Consider the following 12454-nt stretch of genomic DNA (forward strand, 5'->3'; position numbering starts at 1 on the left):
TTATGCACCTAAAAAAGAGAGTAAAGACATATTTCGTAAATGACCAAAAGACCCAAATTTTTTGAGTTCAAAGAAATATGGATCAAATAAAAAAATTTTAGTGTTGGGGATATCATATTGGGGCACATTTACTTAGAATGTCGGAAACTGCAGTACAAGTGCTATTTCTGTGTATAATGCTAGGTGCAGTGATTCATTAAGATCGTGTGCCAGACATCATAAATCTGTTGCTTCCCTGCACTGATCAGACCGAGTTCACTATCTTTTTTTGTGGTGCACCTTTAACGTACAGGGGGTCATTTACTAAGGGCCCGATTCGCGGTTTCCCGACGTGTTACCCGAATATTTCCGATTTGCGGCGATTTTCCCTGTATTGCCCCGGGTTTTTGGTGCACGCGATCGGATTGTGGTGCATCGGCGCCGGCATGAACGCGACGGAAATCGGGGGGGGGGGGGGGGCGTGGCCGAACGAAAACCTGACGGATTTGGAAAAACCACCGCATTTTTAAAAAAAAAATTGTCGCTCGACACGCGCTTACCTTCACTCAGCCCGGCTCGGTGTACTCCAGTGCGTTCCGATGCTCTTCAGCGCAGCAGCGACATCTGGTGGACAGCGGAGGATCTACCTTAGTGAATCCCGGCCGGACCCGAATCCACTGCAGAGAACGCGCCGCTGGATCGCAAATGGGCCGGGTAAGTAAATCTGCCCCACAGTGTGCAACACAATTTTCAAGTTAAACACGGTGCTCGGTCCGAATCAGTCAGACCGACCAACGGCACCTCCTTATTTGTGTCGCATGGAGGCTAGCGCAGCTGCGGGTCACGTGCAACACAAAAGGAGCACAGACACTTCTTAAATACCTGTGCATGCCGTTTTAGCTTAGAATAAGGTGCACAGTACACCAAAAGTGTGGCGCAGAGCCCTTAGTAAATGTGCCTGTTGTGTTTTTGTCATACAGGAAACATTTTACTGCATCAGTTTGTAAAGCAAAGTCACCAAAAATGGTTGCAAATCCACATTAAGGCATATTAAGCTAGTAACTGTTTAAGGTTCCATAGGAGGTTTGTGGTGTTTAGGGTTAAATAACTGATTACATACAAGTTTGTATTTAAAAAGGAAAAAAACTAATAGATTAGAACTAAATGCATAAATGGTTCTAAATATCTCTAAATGCAATTCACAATATTGCATACAAAGTTCAATAGCTTTAATGGAGGTGAATCATGACTGTGCTTGATGTGTTCTAATCAATGTGTCTGTTTTTATATAATGTCCTGTTGAGGTTAATATAAATTACTACAACCTCCCAATGTAGACACCTAGTCCTACAAAACCCTTACTGCAAGTTTTTTTTTCCTTCTAGAAGGATACATACATTTTTCTCCGATCAGTGCAAATTGGACTCTAGTGACCATAAGTGTCTTCCATCCTGTCTTTGGGCTGCATTTATAGTCTTACATTTACTTTGTAAAACAATCTTTTCAAGATGACAACCAAATATCATTTAGGGCCATTGTCTTTCGGAAAAAATTAACAACATACATTATATATAAAAGAACGTAAAATCTATCACAATGAATATGGTATAGATAACAAGGTAACCTTCTCATAATTTGCCCCTTCTCAGTCTATCCATCAGCAATACCTGCATATTCTTATAAACCTTTTATAATGAATATGGGATGGGTTCTTCCTATCATTCAATATTGAGTGTTCACTATAACATGCAGTATAATCCAATTTGGGTATAGACATTGCATATTGACTCTTACTGTGCTGAATCACAACATTATTTAGGAATTTGTTAAACTGAAAATCTAGAGAAAGCTCACTGTACTGTAACACACAGGAGATGAGCTATAACAGTCTGGCACAGCAGTACTGTGAGAAACATGTACAAATACATTAATATTTTACACTCAGGTCTTTCTATGCTTTAAATAAACAATGAGAGCAAAGACTACAAGTTGGCATGTTCAGTAAACAGAAATATAACCCGGCTGCGCTGGAATGTATATTTAACCAATTCATTATTTACACCACAAGTCCTGCATATTCTTATCAATATGTCAGCTGCACTGTGTAAACTTTCTCCTTAGACTAAATGAAATAGGGTGGATAATTGAAGCAATAAATAAACTCCTCCAAGATGCGATTCAGCCTACTCATGTGGTGGAACAACATTCTTCCTAAAATTTATAGAGAATTTCATACTGTAAACCAAATGTCAATGGTGATTTCAAATATGGTATTGATTGATATGACTACTGAGATTTCTGTTAATATGTACTTATACCAGGCTTTAAGTTAGTGAATGGCAATGATTGCTATGTATGTACTTGTGCTAAATACTGTATTACCTAAAGCTTTGGAAGTTGTTAAAATAATAGAGGAATTTTAATCTCTTAAAGTGATGGCAAGTTATGCTATCACTTAATATCTGGTGGGGAGTAACCTCTTGAGCCCTAATCTTAAAGATTCAAGGGTCTGCAATGTGTTCCCCATTGGCTGGATGGCTTTCATATTACTACTAATCATTCAGAGATGGCAGATGTTCTTTGACAAGAAGAACTGCTTAAAATATTAATACCTACTATAATAAAGGGGAGTAGGACAGATAGATAGATAGATAGATAGATAGATAGATAGATAGATAGATAGATTGATAGATAGATAGATAGTAGAAGATCCAGAGCAGCACAGCTAGCGGTGGGTGCAGAAGCTAGTGATCCCTTGGCCAGGGTCTCCAATATAGGTTCAGTGAAGAGGCAGCACTCCTTGTAGTAGTTAAAGGGGTGAAGCTTTATTCCATAAAAAGCGACGTTTCGGTGTACCGTTACACCTTTATCATGTGAAAGGGGTGAAGCTTTATTCCATAAAAAGTGACGTTTCGGTGTACCGTTACACCTTTATCATGCTTGATAAAGGTGTAACGATACACTGAAATTGCTTTTTATGGAATAAAGCTTCACCCCTTTCACCACTACAAGGAGTGCTGACTCTTCACTGAACCTAGATAGATAGATAGATAGATAGATAGATCAAAAAATGGTGGCACACCAAAAATAGTAAAAAAAACTGAATTACTGTATTCCAAGAGTGCACTCTTGGAATAAAGTAATTCAGTTTTTTCATTATTTTTGGTGTGACACAGTTTTTTGATTAGTTTATTTGAAGGATTTAACAAACCCGGATGTTGAGCACCCACTTTTTACTAGACTGTCGCACACAGATTACACAGCCCTACACAGAGTTTGCCAAATCAGTCCCTGTCCCCATAGGGCTCACAATCTTATCAACCTACCAGTATGACTTGGAGTGTGGAAGGAAACCAGAGGAAAAAACGTTGAAATAATCACATTTCCATGCGCACGTCAAGGGATTGATATTTTGTTTCCCATTATGCCACCTCCATGTCAAGTCGGCTTCGAGGGGCATAATGGAGGACTTGTAAGGTGACGGAGTGGGTTAGCGTGGGGCATTCTTGCTAGCTTTAGTACTTGCCAATTCAGGCTATAGTGACATTTTATTTTTAACGTCTATTTTTAATAGGGGCATAAAAAGATAAAGAAAGAGCAGATCCTGCCAGAGGGGGCACACACCAGTAGTGCTTGGTTTACAATCCTGGATCCTGGTGATAGATTTCCTTTAATCCTGCAATCCTGCTGTGAATTATAAGTAGCTTGTTAATAATCAGATTAGTAATAAACAAATCTCAGAGGGGGAGACTATATATGCTAAATCAGAAAGCAAAGGTAATGTCGTCCTTATATACAGAGAACAATGGTTAGGCTATTTCAGGCAGACTTTGTATGGACAGTTACAAAAATAAAGTCTATCCATCTGTCACACATCTGCCACACACAGAGAAAATCAAACAAAATGTAGGAATGTTTAGATAGATCCCATACATTATTTTCTCTAAAGAAACTCTACATTTGCTTCCTTTTTGGCTTCAAAAGGGGGAAAAATTAAATAAAATTTAAGAAAATTGCATATGTCAATAATGGAAACTATCTGCAGAAGAGACACTCACTATAATTCATAATGCCATCTGCACAACACTAAGAGGAATATTATGCAACCAATGTGTTGTGATGAACACATGATGTGTTTTATGGCTTCAGGAGCATTATGTCCATGAAGCTAAACAGACAATAAATCTTGTCCTTATTTATTCTCTATCTAGTCACATCTAGTACATGGAGTAGTCTGGACTCACTTCCATTCCTGTACTACCTCCAACCCCTGGTCATTTTTGGTTTACCTGGTTGCTGTGGTTATGTAATGTACACAGAACATGACTGCTACAGAAATGACTGCAGACATGTATCAATGATATCCAACCAAGAATCCCTTGCCTACCGTGAATGCCTTTAATTTCCTAAGAGGCCAGACATTGTATGTGTCACCCTATTCATATGCATTGTCTCACAGTTACAATTCAAGGCATCAGTAATGTATTGTACTATATTAACAATAAATCACAAGTTTGAGCAGAATGTTGAAAAAGGTTGTATTAGTATAATATTTTAAAAAGCATCCCAAAAAAAACACCTTTCTCATAAACTTTAGACTATTTTAAAATAAGTAATGAACTTTTCTTGTATTGACCTCAGATGTATTTATTATTACTCACCTAAGTAGCTTAAAAAAGCTTTATGAAAACAAAATGTAAAATAAAAAAGGAATGCATTCGTAACAAACCTTTCAATAAATTGTAATAATTACTGAACCACATGGTAAACAAAATGACAAAAATGATTAATTTTTAAACATATTGATTTATTGACCTGTAAGTAGCCCTGTTCATTCTGTGTGTTTTCCAAATTTTAGTGTATGTTTTAATCCTTTTTAGCAATTTAATACAAGATATTTTATATATTGATTTCTGGGTTACCCTCATTTTTGGGTTTATACCTTTCTAGTGTGTAAAGACATACACTAGACACATAACCATAATTAGGGGGGATTTAGTGGAGATAGGGAATCAGATGTGTCTTAGAGCAGAACTGTTCTAGAGCTCAGCTTTTATTTTATAAACAGTAGTAGGATAATAAAAGCTGAGCTCTGGTTGGTTGCCATGGGTAACTAGAACAATTCTGCTCTCAGACACCTCTGATAAATCTCCCTCAATGAATTTATAACTGGGTGGAAACTGTTAATAGGGGTGAAACCAGGTGACCATATCTTTTTTTATCTCCCAATTGTTGCCAAGCGATCCCAACAATTTAAAAAGATCTTTTTTTGCAACAGGGTCTAATTTCATGATGGATCTGCAGCTCAGAACAGCTATTGATTTGCACCACAGTTACAGGAAATTCCTCCAAAAATATATATTATGCTACCGGTCTGTAATTTGCTGTGTTACAAATATTTCTGGAACATAAGTCATGACTATATGTAGGTGAACAGAAATAGTTGGAGCTCCAATAGTTTATGTGCCCTCTGGGAATTAAACAGAGGAAAAACTGTTAATATTCATGGTAATTTGACTATTTTATTTAAAACATACCATCTGATGTGAAGCTAACTTCTACTAAGGTCTACTTTGATTGTTGAATAGCTGTCCTGTAATGAATGGCATGTACTGTTTTCAGTAACCATGGAAGAATAACTACGTTTAGTCTTGGGAAGAACTAAAAGGAAGTCTGGAATATTTAATAAGTGATAATAACAGAAGTAAATAGTACTGTGGTTTAATTTCGATTTCTAGACAACGAGCTTTAAATATGTAAAAGAAATTAAGGACAGGTTATGGGGGAATTAAACATATGGAGAACATATTTACACCCAGAATGGATTAGGAAATATACACATTAATGTTTGCTAAGTATTTAGACATCTTAGTAATAGGATTTTCAAACTGGGGACATAACTTTTAACTCATCCCTTCTGCTCTTCTAAGCAGCAGACTACAATGATGACCATGGTGATAAAGGTCTGCATATACATATCTGGGACAATACAGCATGTGTTCACTCTCCCTCAGTCTGGAAATTATTGGAAACATACAGTCCCCTGCACCAAAATGTATGGTATTATATCAAGAGATCAACAAACTAAATGAAGCAAACTTTAGTTAGTTTTACATGTCACCATTAAACCACCAGCCAAATAACATAAACTTCAGTTCATCCAAATAGCAACATTTTATTTCACATTCAAATGGTTTGGAATGTGGTATTTTTTACAATGCACTGTATGCTTTTGGTTAGGTAAAAATGCAGATTGTCCATCAAGAGTTCATATTGAAAATTGGCTGCAGATGTTGGGTTTAAAGAAAATGTTCATCTTATCTGAGGGTATAATGCTACAGAATGACAAAAAAACACTTCTCAAGCAGCATCTATGTTCTTACAGTATATGTTTCTCTTAATATTTATTATATTTTGCTCATTATTTTGATTTTGTTTAAAATATCCATAATAATTAACAAGGTGTTTTTTAAACTAGTTATCAGGCATCACTCATATAGTTTGAGTCTAGATTACAGTTTAGATTTGGTTAAGGTTTACTAATATACTTTATTGTGGAGACAAACTTAAAAGTGAGAGAAGATATAGTAATGATCTGCTTGTGTTCCCAACATATATATTTGTTCTATGCAGCTTCACACAATGTAACGATGTATTTTGTTGACTTATGTTGATGCAAAAGGAATCTATCCCAACAGAGATATGTGAAATAATCATCTAACATTTTGTTAAGGAGGGGAGGCTACTGCTGTAGATTTCATTAGTGAGGGGAGGTTGCACCTTGACATTTTATTAAGGAGGGAAGGCTGCTGCTGTACATTTCATTAGTGAGGGGAAGCTGCACCGTGACATTTTTTTTGAGGAAGGGAGGCTGCTGCTGCTGCTGCTGCTGTACATTTCTTTAGTGAGGTAAGGCTGCATCTTGACATTTTATTTAAGAGGATAGGCTGCTGCTTACATTTCATTAGTGAGGGGAAACTGCACCATGGCATTTTATTGAGCAGGAGAGGTTGCACCTTGACATTTTATTAAGTAGGTGAGGCTGCTACTGTACATTTCATTAGTGAGGGGAGGCTGCACCTTGACATTTTATTAAGGAGGGGAGGCTGCTGCTGTACATTTCATTAGTGAGGAGAGGCTGTACCTTGACATTTTATTAAGGATGGGATGCTGCTGTACATTTCATTAGTGAGGAGAGGCTGCATCTTGACATTTTATTAAGGTAGGCAAGCTACTGTTGTATTTGTCATTATTGGGTTGAGGCAGCTGCTGGACATTTTATTAATGAGCAGAGGCTGCTTGACCTTTACATTAGAGAGGGGAGGTTTCTTCATATTTATGCCTCAATTAATGGTAATTTTTGCCCATTTTTATCTTTGAAATTTATCACTAGCTGACTTGGCTTATATTTGTATCAGCTTGGACTTGAGTAAACAAGGTATATCTAGTTGTTTAATCTAGTTGTTTGTATCCTGTACTTTTGTGGTTTACATTTTTTCGGCCCATTTACTGCGGTATAACGTGCATCTTGGAGAACATGGAGAATAAAAAATTATGACTGAGCCTAAATCTATTACTTATAGTCAACACCTTTTGCTTTTAGTCTATTACAAATACACAGACCACCAACATTATAAATAAGCTTTTAATTGACAAAATGTTCCACTTAGTGAACAAGTATTTCTTTGTTTATGCCAACTAACAATACTAGTTCTGTGGGTGGTTGGTCCCTAAAACATTCTCCAGTATTTGTCAGTCTACACCTATGGTGTCTAGATGAGTGACAAACTCTGCACCTTCAGGCACTTGTCTTTCGAGTTAAAGCCATACTTCCTAAACAAAGGTTACTTGTGATAGGCCACAGATTGCACTTGTAGCATAGATTAATATACAGGACTAAAGGAGGAGGGTCTACTGTATAAAATAATGTAAAATGTTCTATACTATATATAATGTTGCATTAACTTGCACCTGTTTGACCACTTACATATCAAGCACTACGCATATTGCATAAGCATAACCCACATAGAAAATTTTAGATATTTCCATATAATGAGAAAATGTCTGTTTTCCATTCTTTGGAGAATGTCCTGTTAATGCCCTTCCCATTAAAGCTGGAAAAGAGATAGACATCAGCCTTATGCACATAAAAATGTTGACATGACTTTACTGTTTAGCTTTGTCTAATTATTTCTAAATACAGATTAGTTTCTTAAGGGTGGTCACCCAGAGATGATCTCTCTGGGACTTCTCAATTCAGTCTGTGCTTAAAGAACACTGTTATTATTGCCAAAGAAATCCTACCCTGCAGAATGTCAGGAATTTTATATTTAAGTAACAGTCTGTCTGGCAAGTAGCCAAAACTATTAGTTGGTTCAGATTCAGACGCAATTCAATGAAATTATTTTGATCCTGTTTCAAATAATGGAAACAATCACATCTGAACGTGAAAAAAAAGCAGACGGTGTCAATGCATTTTGTGCTTAAGCTACTAAAGTATGTTCTTAACCTTTTGGACTCACTAACAAATTGAATTCTTTACTTTAATGAGATCTAAATGGTTGGAATAAAGTGGAGTGGAGTGGAGAAGGGAAAAAACTGAGTTGCCTACAACTGATCCTATTAGAATCTGATAAAAAAAAAAGATAAAATTAGTTTTGGGAGCAAGTCGGCAGGTGAATATTGTCTCTAAAGAATCTAGGATGGACTCTTTATGAAAAAAATGTATCATGCATTCTTTATATTTGAATACATTTCATAATTAAATTTTGTTTTCAGTGGCATACATAAGTGAAAAGTGAATAAAAGCTCAAATTCAGTTATCTGATCATGGAGATGGGTTATCTCACTTGTGAATGCAGTAAATGAGCACCGATTAAAGTGAACATCTAAGCTGAACATACAAAACCTAACATAAAAGGTAATATTTTGAAATGGATTCTAATATCTTTGTGTTCATCAATTCAGTTGAAGGCTGGGGTTCCATCTACCGCATCAGAATTTCCTTGTTGTCCACAAAATGTATACTGTAAACCCATTCTTGAAGTATCTTATCCTGTGTCAAGGCATATGCCATCAAAATGCGAAAACTTGTACTATATGCTCCACCACAAAATGGATGGATATTATCAACATCCGGAAAACTGCTAGATACATATTTGAAAATGTTTTGGTTCAAAATCCAAAAATCTTTCTAAAGCTTGAATTGATGATTATACAAATATGATTATTTACACTATAGCCCAGTATGTCAATCATTAAAACGCAATATTCAATGAAAAATTTAAACTGATACCCAAAAGTATCCATTAACATATCACTAATAATTATTTTATACTTTCAGTTACTGCAATTTTTGCCAAAAAGCTACAGATTGGAGAAACGAATCCAGTAAAATGTCATCCATTTGTGAAAAAGTCAAAATCAACAAAAGCATTAGTTAAAAAGTACTTGGCATTGCATATTGAAAACTAAAGGGAAATACATATACCATACGCCAAGTGTTAGAAAATGAAAACTATACCTCATGCTTATGTAAGTGTTTATGGGGGGGGGGGGCAGGAAATAAAGTAACTTACCAATATACATCTATTAAAAGTTCTACACAGCTTTCATGTACTGTAAAGTAAAGTCCTTGGTTCAGAAATGCCTTTTACCAGAGATAAAGTGTACGGTAATTTAATCTTAATTGTCCATGACCAATATCCCTTCAAGGATCTTCTAACATAAGGCCCTGGGAGGTAGTTAGAGATCACATGACCCTCCATTTATGGACTGGAGTGGCTGATAAGGTAAAAACATTTTTGAGGCAGGGGGATTAACTTAAAATATCAAGAAAGAATCTATAATAATAATAATAATAGATGTATATTGGTAAATTACACATTACAAAAACATGAAGTAAAGTGGTCAATTCCTTTAAAATAAAAAATTGTTGGACGAGTTGAAACAAGCGAAGCATAGCAAAATCAATCAAGAAATCCACTTATATGAAAGACTATTTACAATATAAATAGTAAAGCATAAATAAACAGAACTTCTTCTGAAAAGTCTAATAGTCTGAGGACTGATAGGTCAGTATGGAACTAGAAATGTTTCAATGAATACTACAGTAAATCAAAAAACTGCTTTCTAATGACAAAAAAGGCGAGTGTCACTGACCAAATGATAAATTGTCGTAACAAGGAAGAGGTTAGAGGATGAACCTAATCTGGAACAGTTTATACATGTTGCTAAAGGTCTATAAAATGTCTGGGAATCAGTTCTAAACCATCATAATGACTTAGAAGAAAAGAACACAATATATCCTAAGAGTTGGCAGTCAAATAGAATGCAGCACTTTCAGCCATCTGGAAGCCACCCAATGTTCTAGCAAAAGACTTTAAACATAATGAACATGACACTGGCTTGATGACACTATGAAACCTGTTTATATTTATTGTGCAGAGTCAGGTGGCAGGTATAAATGCACTCATCTATTGAGCTTATACAACGATGTGTCCCCGACAAAAGTTAATAGTTCACCAGATAGAATAAGAAATATAGGGAAAATCCACTTTGAATTAAAATAATCAGCAAATATTAGTGTTAATGAAATGAGTATTAGTATTATTAATGAGATTAGCTAATTTGTAGTTTTGCAGACAATGAATATAATTTAATATTTACAAATTAACTAATTAAAACCTCCGGTACAATTATTTTTTATTTTGCCATATTCTGGCGCTAATAAGTTTTCTATGGTGCGACTTTTGATGATGTTTTCATTGCTATAATTTTAAAGACTGTACAACCTTTTGATCACTTTTCATTGAATTTTTTATATTTTTCAAAATGACAAAAAAGTGCCATTTTCGACTTTGGGCGCTATTTTACGTTACAGGGTTAAATGCAGTGAAAAATTGTTATGGTATTTTGATAGATCTGGCATTTTCGGACATGGCAATAGCTAATGTGTTTATGATTTTTACTGTTTATTTATTTTTATATCAGTTTTTAGGGAAAGGGGGGTGATTTGAATTTTTAGGGGTTTTAGTGAGGAACACTGCCTCAATACAGTGAGGAACACTACCGCCATACAGTGAGGGACACAACCGCCACACAGTGAGTTACACTATCGCCACACAGTGAGGAAACTCTACCACCAAACAGTGAGAAATACAGCCATACAGTGAGGAACACTATCGCCACACAGTGAGGGACACTACCACCATACAGTGAGTAACACTACCGCCATGCAGTGAGGAACACTACGGCCATACAGTGAGGGACACAACTGCCACACAGTGAGTTACACTATCGCCACACAGTGAGGAAACTCTACCACCAAACAGTGAGAAATATAGCCATACAGTGAAGATCACTACTGCCACACAGTGAGGGACACTACCACCATACAGTGAAGAATACAGCTATACAGTGAGGAATACTACCGCCACACAGTAAGGAATGCTACCACCATACAGTGAGGAACACTACCCCCATACAGTGAGGAACACTATGGCCATACAGTGAGTGACACTACCGCTATATATTGAGGAACACTACCGCCATAAAGTGAGGAATACTACCGCCAACACGGTGAGGAACACTACCACCTTACAATGAGGGACAATACCACCACACAGTGAGGGACACTAACGCCATACAGGGAGGAACACTACCGCCATACAGTGAGGGACAATACCCCCATACAGTGAGGAATACTACGACCATACAGTGAGGAACACTACCGCTATACAGTGAGGGACACTACTGCCATACAGTAAGGAAAACTACCTCCATACAGTGAAGAATACAGCCATACAGTGAGGGACACTACCCCATACAGTGGGGAACACTACCCCCATACAGTGAGGAACAGTACCGCCGTGTTCCTTTCTTCTTCACAAAGTTCTCTGCCCCATGTTCACTGCACCATTAACATAATATGCTATCTTTATTCTATGTATCACCATGATTGGTTAACATGTTTTACAGAACTCAATTGTTGAGAAATTCTCTTGTTTTTGTATTGCCATGTTCGAAGAGGCATAACATTTAAATGTTTTTGTTTACAGGGCTGTTTTAGGGCTTGTTTTTGAGGGGCACTTTTTACCAGAATCATGTTGGGGCCTTTTGATCTCTTTTTATCCTATTTATATGAGGATGGATGTGAAAATTTAATAATTACGGACATGGAATTGCCAATTATGTAGTGTTTATATGGTCCTTTCCATGTTACATGTGTTTTAACATCAGATTGGGGAATTTGGGAACTTTTTTAACTGTTTGCTTTTGTCCCTTTGTGGGACTTGAACATGTGACCATTTGATCACTGTTAGATTGTGCTTACAGCATGATATTACAAGCATATACTTTACAGGACCCCTGGGCCTCCATGAAAGCATCCGGCATCGTGGTGGCCACCACAGAGGATGCCGATTGGCTGAGTTAGAACCCGGTACTGCCCCATAGACTCTGTAGTCACCATGAC

The 12454-nt window shown here is 36.7% G+C and overlaps 1 protein-coding gene across 1 annotated transcript in view; it reads right to left on the reverse strand.

The window, feature by feature from the left end:
• SEMA3A (semaphorin 3A) overlaps positions 1 to 12454 on the reverse strand; it is a 159860-nt gene that overhangs the window by 83102 nt on the left and 64304 nt on the right. The window lies entirely within an intron of this gene.

Source organism: Engystomops pustulosus, chromosome 4, assembly GCF_040894005.1.
Source record: "Engystomops pustulosus chromosome 4, aEngPut4.maternal, whole genome shotgun sequence".
Taxonomy (NCBI): Eukaryota; Metazoa; Chordata; class Amphibia; order Anura; family Leptodactylidae; genus Engystomops; species Engystomops pustulosus.